Source organism: Lepus europaeus, chromosome 15, assembly GCF_033115175.1.
Source record: "Lepus europaeus isolate LE1 chromosome 15, mLepTim1.pri, whole genome shotgun sequence".
Lineage (NCBI taxonomy): Eukaryota > Metazoa > Chordata > Mammalia > Lagomorpha > Leporidae > Lepus > Lepus europaeus.
In genome coordinates, this window is record NC_084841.1 from 5,405,967 (window position 1) to 5,422,859 (window position 16,893).

The 16,893-nt window shown below is 43.5% G+C and overlaps 1 non-coding gene across 1 annotated transcript; it reads right to left on the bottom strand.

The window, feature by feature from the left end:
* Nucleotides 1–15,902: 15,902 nt before the first annotated feature.
* Nucleotides 15,903–16,089, bottom strand: LOC133774754 (U2 spliceosomal RNA). Its single transcript, XR_009868147.1, has one exon. It is a non-coding gene; the product is annotated as a U2 spliceosomal RNA (small nuclear RNA).
* Nucleotides 16,090–16,893: the final 804 nt, after the last annotated feature.

Consider the following 16,893-nt stretch of genomic DNA (forward strand, 5'->3'; position numbering starts at 1 on the left):
TAGGTGTTCGCGGAGGTGGGACCCATGCCAAGGGCCTTCCTTGCCGTCTCCAGCCCCGAATGTGCTGCAAGCTTTGGGCTTGTCCTTGTTTTCCAGCCGTGAACAGGGAGGCAGCTCCTTGTTAGCACAAAGTGGTTTGATCAAAACTATGCCCCCTTTCCAGGGATTTTTAACTTTCCCAAGTGTCTCATGGATCTATCCTAGCCACTGACTATCACAAGCACTTCTACACACACAACAGGCATGCTCTGCCACCACAGTCAGGGAAGACGTCAATTACATGAGGTCACAGGACCTGGGTGGACTGGAGGAGACCAGGTCACAGCCCAGGGCAGAGGGAAGACAAGAAGTGAGAACTGAGCCTCTTCCAGCTCTCTGTCTCTCTGGCACTAAGTTTTGTTCCTTTGGCACAGAAAGAAATTTCCTAGGGCAGGTGGCAAACAGCACGCTATGTGGAAATAGACATGTGTGGATGATGAATAAGAGCTGTGTTGGCTCAAAAATGGCAGAGCAACTGTTGGATGTCCACAGTGACAATTAAAAACACTTCTATTTAATGTTTTCAAAAAGTAGGGAAAAAAAGATAGCAAAACCAAAATTTATTTGTTCTATTTATTGGCCAAATAAAAATATGACTGGTATAGTGTAGTACTCCACTGAGGAGAAAAATGAGGTGATGGCTAGTGACTGCTTTCTTTATTTTTAATATTTATTTATTTATTTATCTGAGAGGTAGAGTTACAAAAAAAGGTTTTCCATCCGTTGGTTCACTCCCAAAATGACTGCAGTGGCTGGAGCTGGGCAGAACTGAAGCCAGTAGCCAGGAGCTTCTTCAGGGTCTCCTATGTGGGTGCAGGGGTCCAAGCACTTGGGCCTCTTCTACCTTCCCACACTATAGCAGAGAGCTCAATCAGAACAGGATCAGCCAGGACTTGAACCAGTACCCATATGGGATGCTGGCACTGCAGGTGGCAGCTTTACCAGCTATGCCACAGTGCCAGCCTCTTAGGGACTGCTTTCTTTCCCAATCTTCCTCTCAGGTAGCTTTTTCTTTCTTCATTTTCTCCCCTCCAAAGATGTATTTTTTTATTTGGAAGGCAGAGTTACAGAGAGAGAGGAAGAGAAAGATCTTTCATCTGCTGGCTGATTCCCCCAAAGGGCTGCAATGGCCAGGGCTGACCCAGGCTGAAGCCATGATCCAGGAGCTTCTTCTGGGTCTCCCGTATGGGTAGAGGGGCCCAAAAGCTTGCACCATCTTCTGCTGGGTTCCCAGACCATTAGCAGAGAGATGGATCACAAATGGAGCAGCTGGGACCCTAACCAGTGCCCATATAGGATGTTGGTGTTTTAGGCAGCGGCTTCAGCCACTATGCCACAGTGCTGGCCCCTTAGATGGCTTTTACTTTTGGCCTCCACACCAATTTATAAATGAGAAGGAAAAGGCCTGGGTGAAAACGGGGGTAGTGGTTCTTCATGAAAAAGTGCAGCATTTCTCATGAAACCAAATCTTCGAGGCCTGCCCATCCCTTCCCTCTAGGCCCCACGCAGCTGATGCTGGAGCTGCGCTGGTCCTCTGGAGGAGGATAGGAGAGGCCTGACAGAGCCTCTGTTACAACAGCAGGCGCCAGACGCTTCCCAGGGCAGCTGAGGGGTGTTTGAGACCAGCGTCACAGGGTCCCCGTTTCCTGCAGCCCAGGCTAATCTGTGCCCCGTTCTGCAGGTTGCGACACCACTAGCCACTCTGCCTGTGTTCTGGACTCAACTGGGAAAGTACGAGACGTTGCTGGGGTGAACCACACCTCCTCCAGACTCCCAGGCTGAAGCCTTGCTCTCCAGACCTGCAGGGTAGGGCTGATTTGGAGACAGGGTATCCAAGGGGGACTGATGAGAAGTGAGCCTGTGAGGGAGGGCCCGGATCCACTGAGGTGTCCTTAGAGCAAGGGGAGATTTGCGCGCACACAGACACTGGGGGTGCACACGGAGAAAGGGCGTTTGAGGACACAGCAGCGTCTGTGGGCCTAGGACAAGGCTCTGAGGGAATCAACCCTGCCAGCGCCTTCATTACCGAACTTGGATCTACAGAACTTTGAGAAAATAAATTTCTTTTGTTTTAGAATCCAGTCTGTGGCATTTTAGAGACACAGAGAAAATTCATCCACTGGTTGACTCCCCAAATGCCCACAAGGCTGGAATAGGCCAGGGCCACATCCAGGAGATGGAGACTCAATCCATGCCTCCCCGTAGGTGGCAGGAAGTGGATTACTTGAGCCATCGTCACTGCCTCCCAGGGTGTGCACTGGCGGGAAGCTGGAGTCCGGCACCAGGGCTGGGAATTGAACTCGAGCACTCTGATGGGGCATGCAGGTGTCTCAACTGCTAGGCCAAACACCCACTCCCCGACTGTAGTGCTCTCTTATGGGGGCTTTAGCAGAGGGATAGAGTCATTATTCAAATGCTACTGTTGAGTTGGAAGATACACACACCTTGCTTCTGCTGACATGTAGCGCAAGGCTGTAGGAACAGCAGTGTAGACGTCCATCTCTAATACCCTTGGCTGCTGAGGTCCCCATGTTTTTCTCTAAGGCCTGACTCCAGGTGAGTGGCATCTGCTCTGAGGAGATCCAGTGTTTCTTACCCTTAACTTCCTGCCCTCACACCCACCTACAGAGGATGGCCTGGTTCCCGATTACTAAAAACGAATTTTAGATCCTCTGGGCCTGCGATAGCAAACGTTAAGAAGATGAACAGGAAATGAATATTTATAAATGAAAAAGGCTGGGGTTAACTGTGCAATTCGGTATAATTGGATGTCTTTTTCCTTTAAGCATTAAACATTTTGCAGCTACTTTATGCTTTGTGGAAATGATAAAAATGTCAATATTTGTGTAATGTGATATTTTTAAAGCCAGAAAAATATGATTTCTACTACCCAATACCAATTTTAAAGTAGCATCAAAATAAATTAATAATTATATGGACATAAACATCTTTGACCCTCAGACCCTCTGAAGCACCAAGATGTGATTTATTTTTCATTTTTCTTGCTGTCTAAAAACCTGTTAAAATTTAATCTCTGCTGTTTTTTTGAGAAGATGGATTACTTGGACAGTGGATTGGGGTCAAAAATAAGCCCCTCGCTTTTCCTGTCTATATTTCATTTCCATCTGGATTGCCACTGACACATGCCTCCTTCAATAACCAGCGAAATTCATTGTAGAGACTTCCACACCACAGGTCTGCATTTAGATTCTAACCCCAGACTCAGCAGATCCCCTCACCCAGAGAATCCCACTCTGGCCCAAGGCAAGCAATTTACTCTTACCCTCTATCCATATCATCCCTTAAGAGATGTTAAGAGACACCTTCAGAAATTAATCTAAACTGTAGGTCCGAGCCCATAGCCAAAATGCCAAATGTCGCAGGTATACAGTGCTCACTGGTCAGCGGTCTGGGAATCAAAATAAAGACACAGTAAACAAAATGCTAACCTTAATGCTCTAGCTGGACTGTTAATCCTTCCAGGTCCTCATGGCGGGGATCCGTGACTCGGAGATGCTGGCATCCCGGAGGGCACGCAGCTGTCTCTCCTTGGAGAACGGGAACCAGCGAGGCGCTCACCACGCGTCTGTTCAACTCCAGTGTTATGTGTGGTGAGTCGGACAGGCATGGAGTTGCTAGGGCATTGACTCATGGTTTTCTCTCCGTCCTTTATGTTGACACAAAAGCATGCTGACGTTGACATGAAAGGGGTTCTCGACAGGGGAGCTGTCCCCCAGCCATCATCCCAGAGAGGTTTTGACCGAAGAGAAGAAATGGTGGACTGCTTGTTGTTGTAGAACCTCTTGGCCATTTTGTAGAAATTGTCATTTTAAACCCAATGTCAAAGGATGAAAAGGTTCCAAATGTAAATATGAGCTTATAAAATACAGTTGTCTTAGGGAGATTTTAAAAATCTGAATCCTGGATGGAGCCTGGTGGGGGTTCTATGGCAGCGCATCCACTGGGTGAGTCAGAGCCGGTAAACTGGATGCCAGTGGCCCCTTCAGCTCCTTCCTGCTGGTGCCTTGACCTGTGGCTCTGCCTCAGACAAACCAGGACACCCTTAGCTCACCCTAAGTAGACGCCATTTGACCCAAAGCACAGGAAGCTGTCATTGCAGCATACAGGATTTTTGCTCCCTATGTGCCATTGAAAATCTCCAGGAGACATACGTTTCCTCAAAGACTGGTTATCTGGAGACTGACACAGGGATTGGGCACCCAGATACTTTCTAGAGATCAACAGCTGTCCAAGGAAGCATGATGACAGAGGTGAAAGCTGAACTGTGACATCAGACTGACAAAGGCTCCCCCACCCCAGGGGGAGCTCTGCAGCGAGTCCCTCAGTGTGCTGAGTCAGTGTGGCACACCTAGGGCTCCCACTGTCTCCAGCTGCAGGCTCTGGGCAAAGGTGAGTCTTTGGGGGAAGGCAGGGCATGTCTGCAGCTGGGGCATTCCTTAAAGGGGCCCACATCAGGAGCCTGCTGCTGTGACATGCCCCAATCCCAGAAATTGAGTCTTCCTTGGAGGGACCTTAGCGCACAACTGTGGGCCACTCACATATTCCCCAGTCCTTGTTTTTTTTTTTTTTTTTTTTAATTTGACAGAGTTATAGAGAGAGAGAGAAAAGTCTTCCTTCCGTTGGTTCACTCCCCTAATAGCCACTATGGCCGGAGCTACGCCGATCTGAAACCAGGAGCCAGGTGCTTCCTCTTGGTCTCCCACTTGGGTGCAGGGACCCAAGCACTTGGGCCATCCTCCACTGCCTTCCTGGGCCACAGCAGAGAGCTGGACTGGAAGAGGAGCAACCGGGACTAGAACCCAGCGCCCATATGGGATGCCGGTGCCGCAGGTGGAGGATTAACCAAGTGAGCCACGGCGCCAACCCCACCCCCCACCCCCACCAGTTCTTGATGACAGACTTGCCTGGGACCCCACGTGTACCTGTGCCTTTGTGTCGTGCATAGTTATCTTGCCCTCCCTCTCCATCACTGCACAGATGAGGCTCTTTCTCAACATACAACAGCACATGCCCAGTGAGCCCAGCTCTCTAAGAAGGCAGCGTGTGGACTGCACTTGACACTTTGGGGTCTCACTTCCACCGCACTGGCTTACCAAGCACAGCTTGCAAACATGTACTGCCGTGAGAGTTCAGACAGACACAGTGCGCCTCAAAGAATAAAAAATGTGAGTAAGCAAAACAACCAAGTTCATTTCGAGAGTGCAAGCCGGAGGCAAGCACCTCAGTCAAGAGCTGTTGCAGTCTGCAGAAGGGAGGGGATCACCTGGAACGTGGGAATGGGCTGCACCTCAGGACACCTGCTTCAGACGGCAGGCAGCGCAGAGGACCACGTTCATTCTCAGCCAGGCCTGAAAGTCTGAGGGGCCGTGGGGATGGTAACCGTACTAGCTGTGTTGCAGTGTCACTTCTAGGATGTTCTGAAAAAATATTCTGAATTGTTTAGATCCTAAAGATAAAAATTCAGTCCTAGCATCTCAAGTCCGTTTTCCCAGAAGGCAGCTCCAATCTGAGAGAGGCTCCTTCTGCCGTCTGCAGGATGGCCCCTCCTCCTCTCTGGCCCAAGGACTATCCTGTGCCCGCCTCTCACGTGCTGGCCAAGGACACCTGGCACTCTGGAGAGCATGCACTGAACGCAATCAGTTGTCAGAGAACTGTAAGAAGTATTGGGTTAGAGAATTCCTTAATTCTAGAAAAAAAGAGGGGGAAAGGAAAACATGGCCCCACATAATTCAAAATAGCAGATAAATCAAGAAAGATTAAGTTCTATCATATACAAAGTTAAACTAAAATTTCACATTGGGATGGCTCTGATCTTTTTTTTTTTTTTTTTTTAATATGTCAATTCAAGGAATTGAGGAACTAATAGGAAATCAGAATTGACAAACATGTATTTTTTTTTTTTTTGGACAGGTAGAGTGGACAGTGAGAGAGAGAGACAGAGTTGGTTCACCCCCCAATGGTTGCTGCAGCCAGCGCACTGTGGCCGGCGCACCACGCTGATCCAAAGCCAGGAGCCAGGTGCTTCTCCAGGTCTCCCATGTGAGTGCAGGGCCCAATGACTTGGCCATCCTCCACTGCACTCCCGGGCCATAGCAGAGAGCTAGCCTGGAAGAGGGGCAACCGGGACAGAATCCGGCGCCCCAACTGGGACTAGAACCCGGTGTGCTGGCACCACAGGCAGAGGATTAGCCTAGTGAGCCACGGCGCCAGCCGACAAGCATGTATTTTAAAATATTGATTGTTGAAGAAGAGAATTTTCAGAGTAAGTAACTCATAAATAAAACACTTAAAATAACACAGAAGCATAAGTTATATACATCTTTTTTTTTATTTTAAACTTTTATTTAATGAATATAAATTTCCAGTGTACAGCTTATGGATTACAGTGGCTTTCCCCTCCCATAACTTCCCTCCCACCCGCAACCCTCCCCTCTCCCGCTCCCTCTCCCCTTCCATTTGCATCAAGATTCATTTTCAATTCTCTTTATATACAGAAGATCAATTTAGTATAAAGGTTTCAACAGTTTGCACTCACATAGACACACAAAGTGAAACATACTGTTTGAGTACTAGTTATAGCATCAAATCAAAATGTACAGCACATTAAGGACAGAGATCCCACATGAGGAGCAAGTGCACAGTGGCTCCTGTTGTTGACCCAACAAATTGACACTCTAGTTTATGGCACCAGTAACCACCCTAGGCTGTCGTCATGAGTTGCCAAGGCTATGGAAGCCTTCCAAGTTTGCCGACTCTGATCATATTTAGACAAGGTCATAAAAGACAGAGTGAGAATAGTAACCAATGATCCTAAGAGTGGCATTAACCAGGTTTGAACAATTATACAGCATTAAGTGGGGAAGAGGACCATCAGTACACACAGGTTGGGAGTAGAGCCATTGGTGGTAGAGTAGAGGTTATGATTACAAAGGAATGAGGCCCAAGTACGCGAGACAGGGTCTAGAACAAAGGACAGAGTCATTCTTAGAGGAGCTAAGAAAGGTGCTGTCTAGGCTACAAGTAAGTTTTCTGATTGGGAGGCAAATAGAACCTGACAGAAGGGGCTTGATAATAATCTGGTGGGCTTTAGGCCTTGTAAGTTAAGAGGCCCAGACCTATCTATCTCTTCACATGGGGTATATCCTAAGGGAGGTGTGAACCTCCTAGGGGAAGGCACTCTGTTGACTTTCATTACTTGGGTGGCCTGGGAGGAGAGCTGGCCAGGTAAAGGCAGGTGGCAACTCTAACAAGAAATTTACAGTTCTGCCTGCAATGTTGCTGACCCTACTTGACCACACCCTCAGCTGCAGTGGTCACTTTGGAAGTTGGGCTGAGTGAAGGGCTTTTCAGCTTAGAGCCAATAAGATCTGTGGCTCTGACCTGGGCATCCTTCGACTCCAGGGCAGGTCCTTTTCCAGTGATCCAACTCTTGGCAGAGCTGCCAGGGCTCTTCACAAGCTGACTTCTGCTGAAGCCCAGGCTTACCTCATTGAAAGCCACTGCAGTGGACTGGCCTGTTGGGTCTCCTTGAGGGCAGATCACTGTACAGATCAGCCATTAATAGGCCTGCCACCCATTGCTTCTGATGCCTAGCTTTCTTTTCCTCCTGGTTTGTGTTAAAGCAGACCAGAGGATGCAAGTCAAGGGAGTGCCCGTGTCCCATCTCTAATCTTCGGTGGCCTGAACTACAAGTCTATAGTCACAGGCATGTTCTGTAGTAGTTTTTCTAAGGTAGACAATGCCCATGAGGAAAATTATATTCTCACTTGAAAACTTTCTTTCCCTTTGGTCTGAAAGGGAGGTTTTTTTCTACTTACTGTATACTTTGCTGATGGCGAAGTGAATCTAGCTATGAGATTATTATTTAAGTTCTTATTTTGGCTATGCTATTACAGAAAAATGTTAGCCATCTCTTTTATAAGGTCTAAAGATTAAATTGTGCGTCCTACAGATTCCTTCATAATAGATTTAGTTTCCTATCTTGAAGAGAATAGAGAAATGAAAGAACAAGTTGGGCTTAGAATAGAGAAATGAGGGAGCAAGTCCTAGATCGCTTGCTGACAATAGCAATATCACATGAATACTTAGCAAACAGTTTCAACCATTAGATAACAACTTAAGAAAACATTTACCAGAAGGACCAATGCCTTCTATAAATTTTAAGAATCATGTATTTGAAAATACCTCTTAAATATCTAACATGGTGTAGTTTGTTTAACCAGCAAACTTAAGCACAACCATCTAAAATGTTTTTAGTTTCTTTCTACCTACAAGTCTAAAACATATGATACATAGATTCAGGTCACTCAAATTAAAATGTATCTTTGATTGATTTTAGCAGCTTAAATTTATGGACAATCTTATCTAAAAGCCATTTAAAATAAGACTCTTAATAAAATTTCCCCATGTGGACATACAATATGTACACACATTTAACATAGCATAATAGACCAATATAGCGTTTTTAATAATAGCTTTTAAAATCTTTAACTCTTTTTGTAGATTGCCAATTGATTTCAATTGCTTTTTTAGTAACCTCAGTTAACCATACTTTCTCTCAGTTGGTACTGTTAATACATTATTGGCTTCATCTGTTTACAGAGCCATCCCAAAGTACTGAATACAATGGAAGTGGCTGGAAAAAGTCCATAGGAACCCATAGGAGGACAGCTAAACACAGAACCAACAACGCTTTAGTTTTATGAGCAGCAAATCATATATAACTGTGCATGACAGAAGACTTTAAGTCGCCATGTTTAAAATTATAAACTCATAGACCAAATTTGATCTTGTTACACGGTGATTATTCAAATCTTTGAAAATAAGCACATATTTACATAACCCATAGCTCTTAATAAAAATTCAGCTGTTTTTGAACAATTAGAATTTAACAGACATCAAGAGAACATAATAGATTAACACATTGCTTTCACAGAGCATCAGAGTTTAATTCTATATCAAAGAGAAATTGAGCTTCCTGTGATCTTTTGCTGTGAGGTTTCCTTCCTTTACCTTCTTTCATATTGGTGACCATGTTTCTGTGTTTCTGTGTGTAACACATCTTTAAGCATCTTTTGCAGGGCAGGATGAGTGGCAACAAATTCTTTCAGTTTCTGTTTGCTATGAAAAGTCTTAATTTCACCTTCATTCACAAATGAGAGCTTTGCAGGATATAGTATTCTGGGCTGGCAGTTCTCTCTTAGTACCTGGGCTATGTCTCGCCATTCCCTTCTAGCTTGTAGGGTTTCTGATGAGAAGTCTGCTGTGAGTCTAATTGGAGATCCTCTAAGAGTGATCTGACGTTTCTCTCTTGCATCTTTTAGGATCTTTTCTTTGTGTTTCACTGTGGTGAGTTTGATTACAACATGTCGTGGTGAGGATCTCTTTTGGTCATGTTTATTAGGGGTTCTATAAGCTTCCTGTACTAAGATGCCTCTGTCCTTCTCCAAACCTGGGAAATTTTCTGCTAGTATCTCACTGAAAATGCCTTCTAATCCTTTCTCCCTCTCCATGCCTTCAGGAACTCCTAGAACTCGAATGTTGGGTTTTTTAATAGTATCCTGTAGATTCCCGACAATATTTTTTAGATTTCTGATTTCTTCTTCTTTTCTTTGGTTTGCCTGTTTCCTTTCCTGTTCTCTGTCTTCTAAGTCCGATATTCTCTCTTCTGCTTCGCCCATTCTGTTTTTAAGGCTCTCTAATGTGTTTGTCATTTGATCTATTGAATTCTTCATTTCATTATGATTTCTCGTCACTATCAGAGTTTCTTGTTCCACTAGTTGTTTCATTTCATTTTGATTCCTCCTTAATATTTCATTTTCACGAGAGAGATTTTCTATCTTGTCCATGAAGGATTTCTGTAGTTCAAGAATTTGTTTTTGAGAAGTTCTTAATGTTCTTAGCAATTTTTTGAGATCCGCTCCTTGCATTTCTTCGATCTCATCATCTTCATAATCTTGCATTGGGGTGTCTTGTTCATTTGGGGGCGTCATAGTGTCTTCCTTGTTCTTGTTAGCTTGGTTTTTGCGTTTGTTGTTTGGCATGTTGGAGATATTTGGTTTCTTCACTGTGGTGTTTTTTCTTGTTACACTATGGCTCTATATTAAGTGGACTGTCTGTTTTCGGTGGAGCCTTAGAGGCTTGAGATGAGTGTGGACTGAGAGCTGTGTTTGGTTCCTCAGGGCTGAGGGTGTGTCAAAGATGACACTCCCAGGTTAGGTGTGGTAAATCTCTCTTTCTTTTTCTTTCTTTCTTTTTTTTTTTTTTGATTCAAAAGGGAAGTAATTCCGCACAGCTGAACGTACTTGGAAGTAGTTAGCAGGCAAATGATATACCCACAGGAGCCAGAGATTGGAAGCTCTTTCCCAAGGACCACACAGGGAATCTCTGCTGCCCTCAGTGTGGGCTCCAATTCTCCTGCAGTCTCCCACTGGGTTGCCAAGTTAGATCCTAATCTCCTCTTATTTCACCCCTTCCCCCAGAGTCAGGTTTTTCTGCTAGGCTCAGGGCCGGTGCAGACCTGAGGTCGCCCTGCTTATGACGTATGTCCAAAATGGCGCCTGCTCTTTGTCTTGCTCGCCTTTGAGGGGTGAGCGGAGAGAGAGAGACTCGTGTCCGTATCGGTCACTTTTTTTTTTTCCTCTCTCTCTTCTAGTTAGCCTGGTGAACTTTTCCCCACAGAGTTTCAAGCCTCGTTCCCTCTAGTCTCCTCTTTCCGCTTGCCCGCTGGTGTCTCGGGCTATGGAGGTTCGGCTCACCTCGCGTTCCAGCGTTGGTGCGTTGAGTCTGCCGCTGCTGTCCCGAACTTGGGCTCCCACGCTCTCCACGCAGGTCCACTGTGAATCACTAGTTCTGGAAGAGTTTCCTCTGCTGTTTCTTCCCCTACTCTTCCTTGACCCTGCAGTATCTCCACTTATATTAACATGTGTCTTGACGAACTATCAATGTGCTTCCTTCCTATTCTGCCATCTTGCCGCTCTCTCTAAGTTATATACATCTTATATCACATTTACACATATATGAAGGGTCTTCAAAAAAGCCCATGGAAAATAAGTATAATCAAAAAACTATGCATGGGTTATAAACTATTTTGCACCAAAATCATCTTTAATTAATTAATTAATGAAGGAGAGAGAAAGTGCTCACATTCACTGGTTCACTTTCCAAATGCTTGCAACAGCTGGGGATCAGTTAAGCCGAAGTCCAGAGCCTGTAACTCAACCCAGATCTCACACAAGAGTAGTAGCAAAGAAACTACTTCAACTACCACCTGCTGTCTCCCAGGGTGCACATTAGCAGGGTGCTGGAAACAGAGCCAGAACCAGGACTCAAACCCAGGCACTCAGATGTGGGACACAGGATTCTCAACAAGTGTCTTAACCACTAGGCCAAATGCCCATCCCAAATGTGTTTTATTTTCAAGAATCCTTTGAAATGCTACATTTTTAAGTACTATGTATTTTGAAGCATCATAATAAATCATATAGAAAAACAGATCTTTGGAAGCTATAGGGAAATATAGCAGGACAATTTAGTAGTAAAATAAAATGTCAAATGTAAATTCAACTATATCAACAAGAAAATCTATTATATTCCATATTAAGAAGATATATTTTTTTTCTGAGGCCAGAGTGCTATTTAGGACATCTGCCATTCTATGAGTCTGCTGTATATCCCACTTCCCATGTTGGATCCTTCTCTCCCTTTTTGATTCTATCAGTTAGTATTAGCAGACACTTGTCTTGTTTGTGATCCCTTTGACTCTTAGATCTATCAGAGCCATTAATTGTGAACTGAAGTTGATCACTTGGACTATTTAGATGGCATTGGTACATGCCACCTTGATGGGATTGTATTGGAATCCCCTGGCACATTTCTAACTCCACCATTTGGGGCAAGTCTGATTGAGCATGTCCCAAATTGTGCATCTCCTCCCTCTCTTTTTCCACTTTTATATTTAACAGGGATCACTTTTCAGTTAAAATTTAAACACCTAAGAATAATTGTGTGTTAATTACAGAGTTCAACCACTAGTACTAGAACGACAACAACAACAACAACAAATACTAAAAAGGATAAAGTATTGCATTGTACATCTAGAGTCAGGACAAGAGCTGATCAGGTCATTGTTTCTTATAGTGTCCATTTCACTTCAACAGGTTTCCCCTTTGGTGCTCAGTTAGTTGTCACCGATCAGGGAAAACAAATGATATTTGTCTCTTTGGGACTGGCTTAATTCACTCAGCATGATGTTTTCCAGATTCCTCCATCTTGTTGCAAATGACTGGGTTTCATTGTTCCTTACTGCTGTATAGTATTCTATAGAGTACATGTCCCATAGTTTCTTTATCCAGTCTACCGTTGATGGGCATTTGGGTTGGTTCCAGGTCTTAGCTATTGTGAATTGAGCTGCAATAAACCTTAATGTGCAGATGGCTTTTTTATTTGCCAAATTAATTTCCTTTGGGTAAATTCCAAGGAGTGGGATGGCTGGGTTGTATGGTAGGGTAGCCCTTAAGGCATTCGGATCCGGCGGAAGAGCCCATGAGAGTATTGTAGGCATGGAAAACCAAGACACCATGGAAAAGAAAAAAAAGATCTAAATGAAAGATCTCTGTGAGTGAGATCCCAGTGGAAAGAATGGGGCCATCAAAGAAGGAGGTACCTTTCTCTGAAGGGAGGAGAGAACTTCCACTTTGACTATGACCCTATCGGAATAAGATCAAAGTCAGCGAACTCTAAAGGCTTCCATAGCCCTGGCAATTCATGACTAGAGCCTAGGGAGATTACTGACGCCATGAACAGGAGTGTCAAATTGTTAAGTCAGCAACAGGAGTCACTGTGTACTTACATCCCATGTGGGATCTGTCCTTAATGTGTTGTCTAATGTGCAGTGATGCTATAACTAGTACGGAAACAGTATTTTTACACTTTGTGTTTCTGTGTGGGTACAAACTGATGAGAGCTTTATTAATTATATACTGAATTGATCTTCTGTATATAAAGATAATTGGAAATGAAAAAAAAACCTGGTGTTAGAAAATTAATTTTTTAAAAAATATTATGTGGGATCTCTGTCTTTAATGTGCTGTACACTGTTATTTAGTGCTATGACTAGTACTCCAACAGTATTTTTTTCCCTTTGTGTTGCTATATGGGGGCAAACTGTTGAAATCTTTACCTAATATATACTAAATTGATCTTCTGTATATAAAGAGAATTGAAAATGAAAAAAAAGGAGATATATTTTTGATTCAAAGCACAAATAGATTAAAATATGAGATGTAAACTTCAACCACAAGAAAGCTAGAATGATTATATGTGTATATATATATATGTGTGTGTGTGTATATGTATATATATATCAGATATATCTCCGACAAAAGAGACTTTATTTTTAAACTTTTATTCGATAAATAATATAAATATCTCAAGAGGCTTCCATAGCCTTGGAAACTCTGACTAGAGCCTAGGGAGATTTCTAACACCATAAACAAGAGTGTCAAATTGTTAAGTCAACAACAGGAGTCACTGTGTACTTACTCCTCATGTGCGAACTCTGTCCTTAATGTGTTATCCAATGTGAAGTAATGCTATAACTAGTACTGAAACAGTATTTTACACTTTGTGTTTCTGTGTGGGTGCAAACTGATGCAACATCTACTTAATATATACTAAATCAATCTTCTGTATATAAAGATAATTGAAAATGAAAAAAAATAAATTTCGAAAGTACAACTTTTGGATTATAGCAGCTTTTCCTCCCATAACCTCCCTCCCACCCACAACCATCCCATCTCCCTCTCCCTCTCCCATCCCATTCTTCATCAAGATTCATTTTCAATTCTCTTTATATACAGAAGATCAATTTAGTATATACTAAGTAAAGATTTCAACAGTTTGCACCCACACAGACACACAAAGTATAAAGTACTGTTTGAGTAGTAGTTTTACCATTAATTCGCATAGTAGTTTTACCATTAATTCGCATAGTACAACACACTAAGGACAGAGATCCTACATGAGGAGTAAATGCACAGTGACTCCTGTTGTTGACTGAACAACTGACACTCTTGTTTATGGTGTCAGTAATCACTTGAGGCTCTTGTCATGAGCTGCCAAGGCTATGGAAGTCTCTTGAGTTCGCCAACTCTGATCTTATTTAGACAAGGCCATAGTCAAAGTAGAAGTTCTCTCCTCCCTTCAGAGAAAGGTACCTCCTTCTTTGATGGCCCGTCCTTTCCACTGGGATCTCACAGAGATCCTTCACTTAGGTCTTTTTTTTTTTTTTTGCCACAGTGTCTTGGTTTTCCATGCCTAAAATACTCTTATGGGCTCTTCAGCCAGATCCGAATGCCTTAAGGGCTGATTCAGAGGCCAGAGTGCTATTTATGACATAAATAGAAAACCTGAACAATACTACAATGAGCTAGACAAAAATAAAAGCAAAGCTTAACTGTAGCCAGTGCAAAACTGAAGTTATCGTAAACATTTTGAGGAGCAATCTGAGTAGAATCTCTGGGGAAGAGTGTTAAGGAGAGCACAGTGAAGAACACATGCGAAGGAGCCCCATGCTAAAGAAAGTCTGTAGGAAGTCAGCCAGAAAACACTGCCAAGCGGTGCTAAAGAAAGAAAAGGAATGAGAAATTAAACAATGCAAAAATCATACCGCAGAGGTCTCACCTTTCTACGTGAGCTTTAGAATTTCAGGAGAGGAGAGAGGACCAAAGGCAATATGTGAAGAGGTAAAGTGGGACTGGGTGTTAACATCTCCTGCCCAACGTGCTAACTTGGAGAAGCAGGATTCCAACTCCACAAATCGGCAGGATTGTTTAGCATGGTAAGATACTATGTCGGACTGTATATTCCATGGACGAAATGGAACAACACCAGGTCTCTCAGGTATAAGAAAGGAAGAGCTCCTTCTTACTTGCAACTCCAAGTGAGAGAAGGCTGCTTTGCAGGGATGCAGGGCCAAGCCCAGGGAAAGAAGGAAAGCGAGCAGAAGCCAGCGGTGACTTGAATATGGCATCAGGCCGTGTTTCAGAGCCCCTATGGATTGATGAGTGTGAAAGCTCACTGGGTTCGGCAGCTCAGGGATGCCCGTACTCCTAAGGCACCTGATCCTGGGCAGCTGGGCTTGGCACTTAGTGTCTGTAGAGTGTGAAAGCCCCTTGCGGCAAGGGGTTGGTGTGTGGACTTCATCAGCAGCTGAACAAGGGGACAGACGGGCCTCTAGCCAGGGCCTCACAACTGGATCAAGGCAGCAGTAAGCAGGGAGACCTGAACTACAGCGATGCACTGTGGTCTTCACGTGAGAGTCAAGCGGTGGCAGTGCAGTTCTGCCACTGAAAGGTTAACTCTTCAGTGCCACCACATCTTCCTGTCTTCTCTGAACCAGGTGACAACACACGGGTCACAGCATTTCTGTAACTGGATTGAGAGCGAACGTATTCACAACTGTAGTCTATAAACTCACTAAACTTTGCATAAAAATTGACTTGGGTTTTAGGCAGTAACGGTTTCATAGATTTGGTATTTTCTTCTCTTTTTTTTCAAAGATTTATTTATTTGAAAGAGTTACAGAGTGGGACACACACACACACACACACACACGCACGCACCCACTCCCACACACAGATCTTCCATTCACTGGTTTATCCCCCTAAGGGTTGCAGTAGCCAGGGCTGGGCCAGGCCAAAGCCAGAAGCCAGGAGCTTCATCCGCATCTCCCATGTGGGTGCAGGGGCCTAAGGATTTGGGCCATCTTCTACAGCCTTCTGAGGGACATTAGTAGGGAACTGGACTGGAAGTGAAGCAGCAGGGACTTGAACTGGTGCTCATATGGGATGCCAGCATTGCCAGCATTGCAGGCTGTGACTTAACTCACTACACCACAATGCCAGCCCCTTGATAATATTTGATGATAAATTCTGCTCAGTTTTTGTCCTCGGATAGAGGATGTATCAGATATTAAACTGCTAAGAACAGATACTACACTTGATCTTAGCCAAAAGGCCGAGAAGCGATTCTACTCACTTTTGAAAAGTGTGTATTCAATTAAATTTATGAAATGACTTTTTTCATCAAAATATTAAAATGTCTATTATCTTTAGGAAAGCATATGTTACCTAAATAGAGTGTTATTTAGGAGCACACACACACTCACACCCATTTAGTATATGAAGCATATATATATTCACACATTTACGTCTACATGTATACATGCACTAGAAACTTAGTGGTATGTATGGCATGTACATGCACATGTTCATATCTAAATGTGTACATACAGTATACAAACATACATTCATTTTGAAGGATGAAAGTCACTTCAAGTTCTATGGGTCTAATGTTTCTATTTTCTAATGGATGGAGTTGAGCAAGATAACATTTAAGACTCTGTTTTGGTTTTACAGCCTTAGTTATGTTAAAAGAAAACAAAAACGAAACCTAGGAAGTGGGTGCAGTATCCAGTGGTTACAGGACACCTTTATTTATTACATTTTAATTTGTCTGAGGAAGGAGACATTCTACATTTGATCTCATGCCCTGTCTTTCTTGAGAGCTTAAATGTTATTTGCATAAATCAAGGTGGGAAAATCTGGCCTATCTCCCTTTGCTTAAAATATACATTAAGGAATTATTTGATTAGGCTATACAACCCCAAGGCAGATGTTAATAATAAATAATGAGTGCATGTGGTGGAAGGACTGATTCATTTGTAGTCTATCAGTTCTAAGTCCTTGTGGGGAAAAACAGAAAACACACGCAGTAATGCAAAGGCAAACCTTAACAGTGCCAGGCTTTCTTAAGCCTTATAAATTTCTTAAG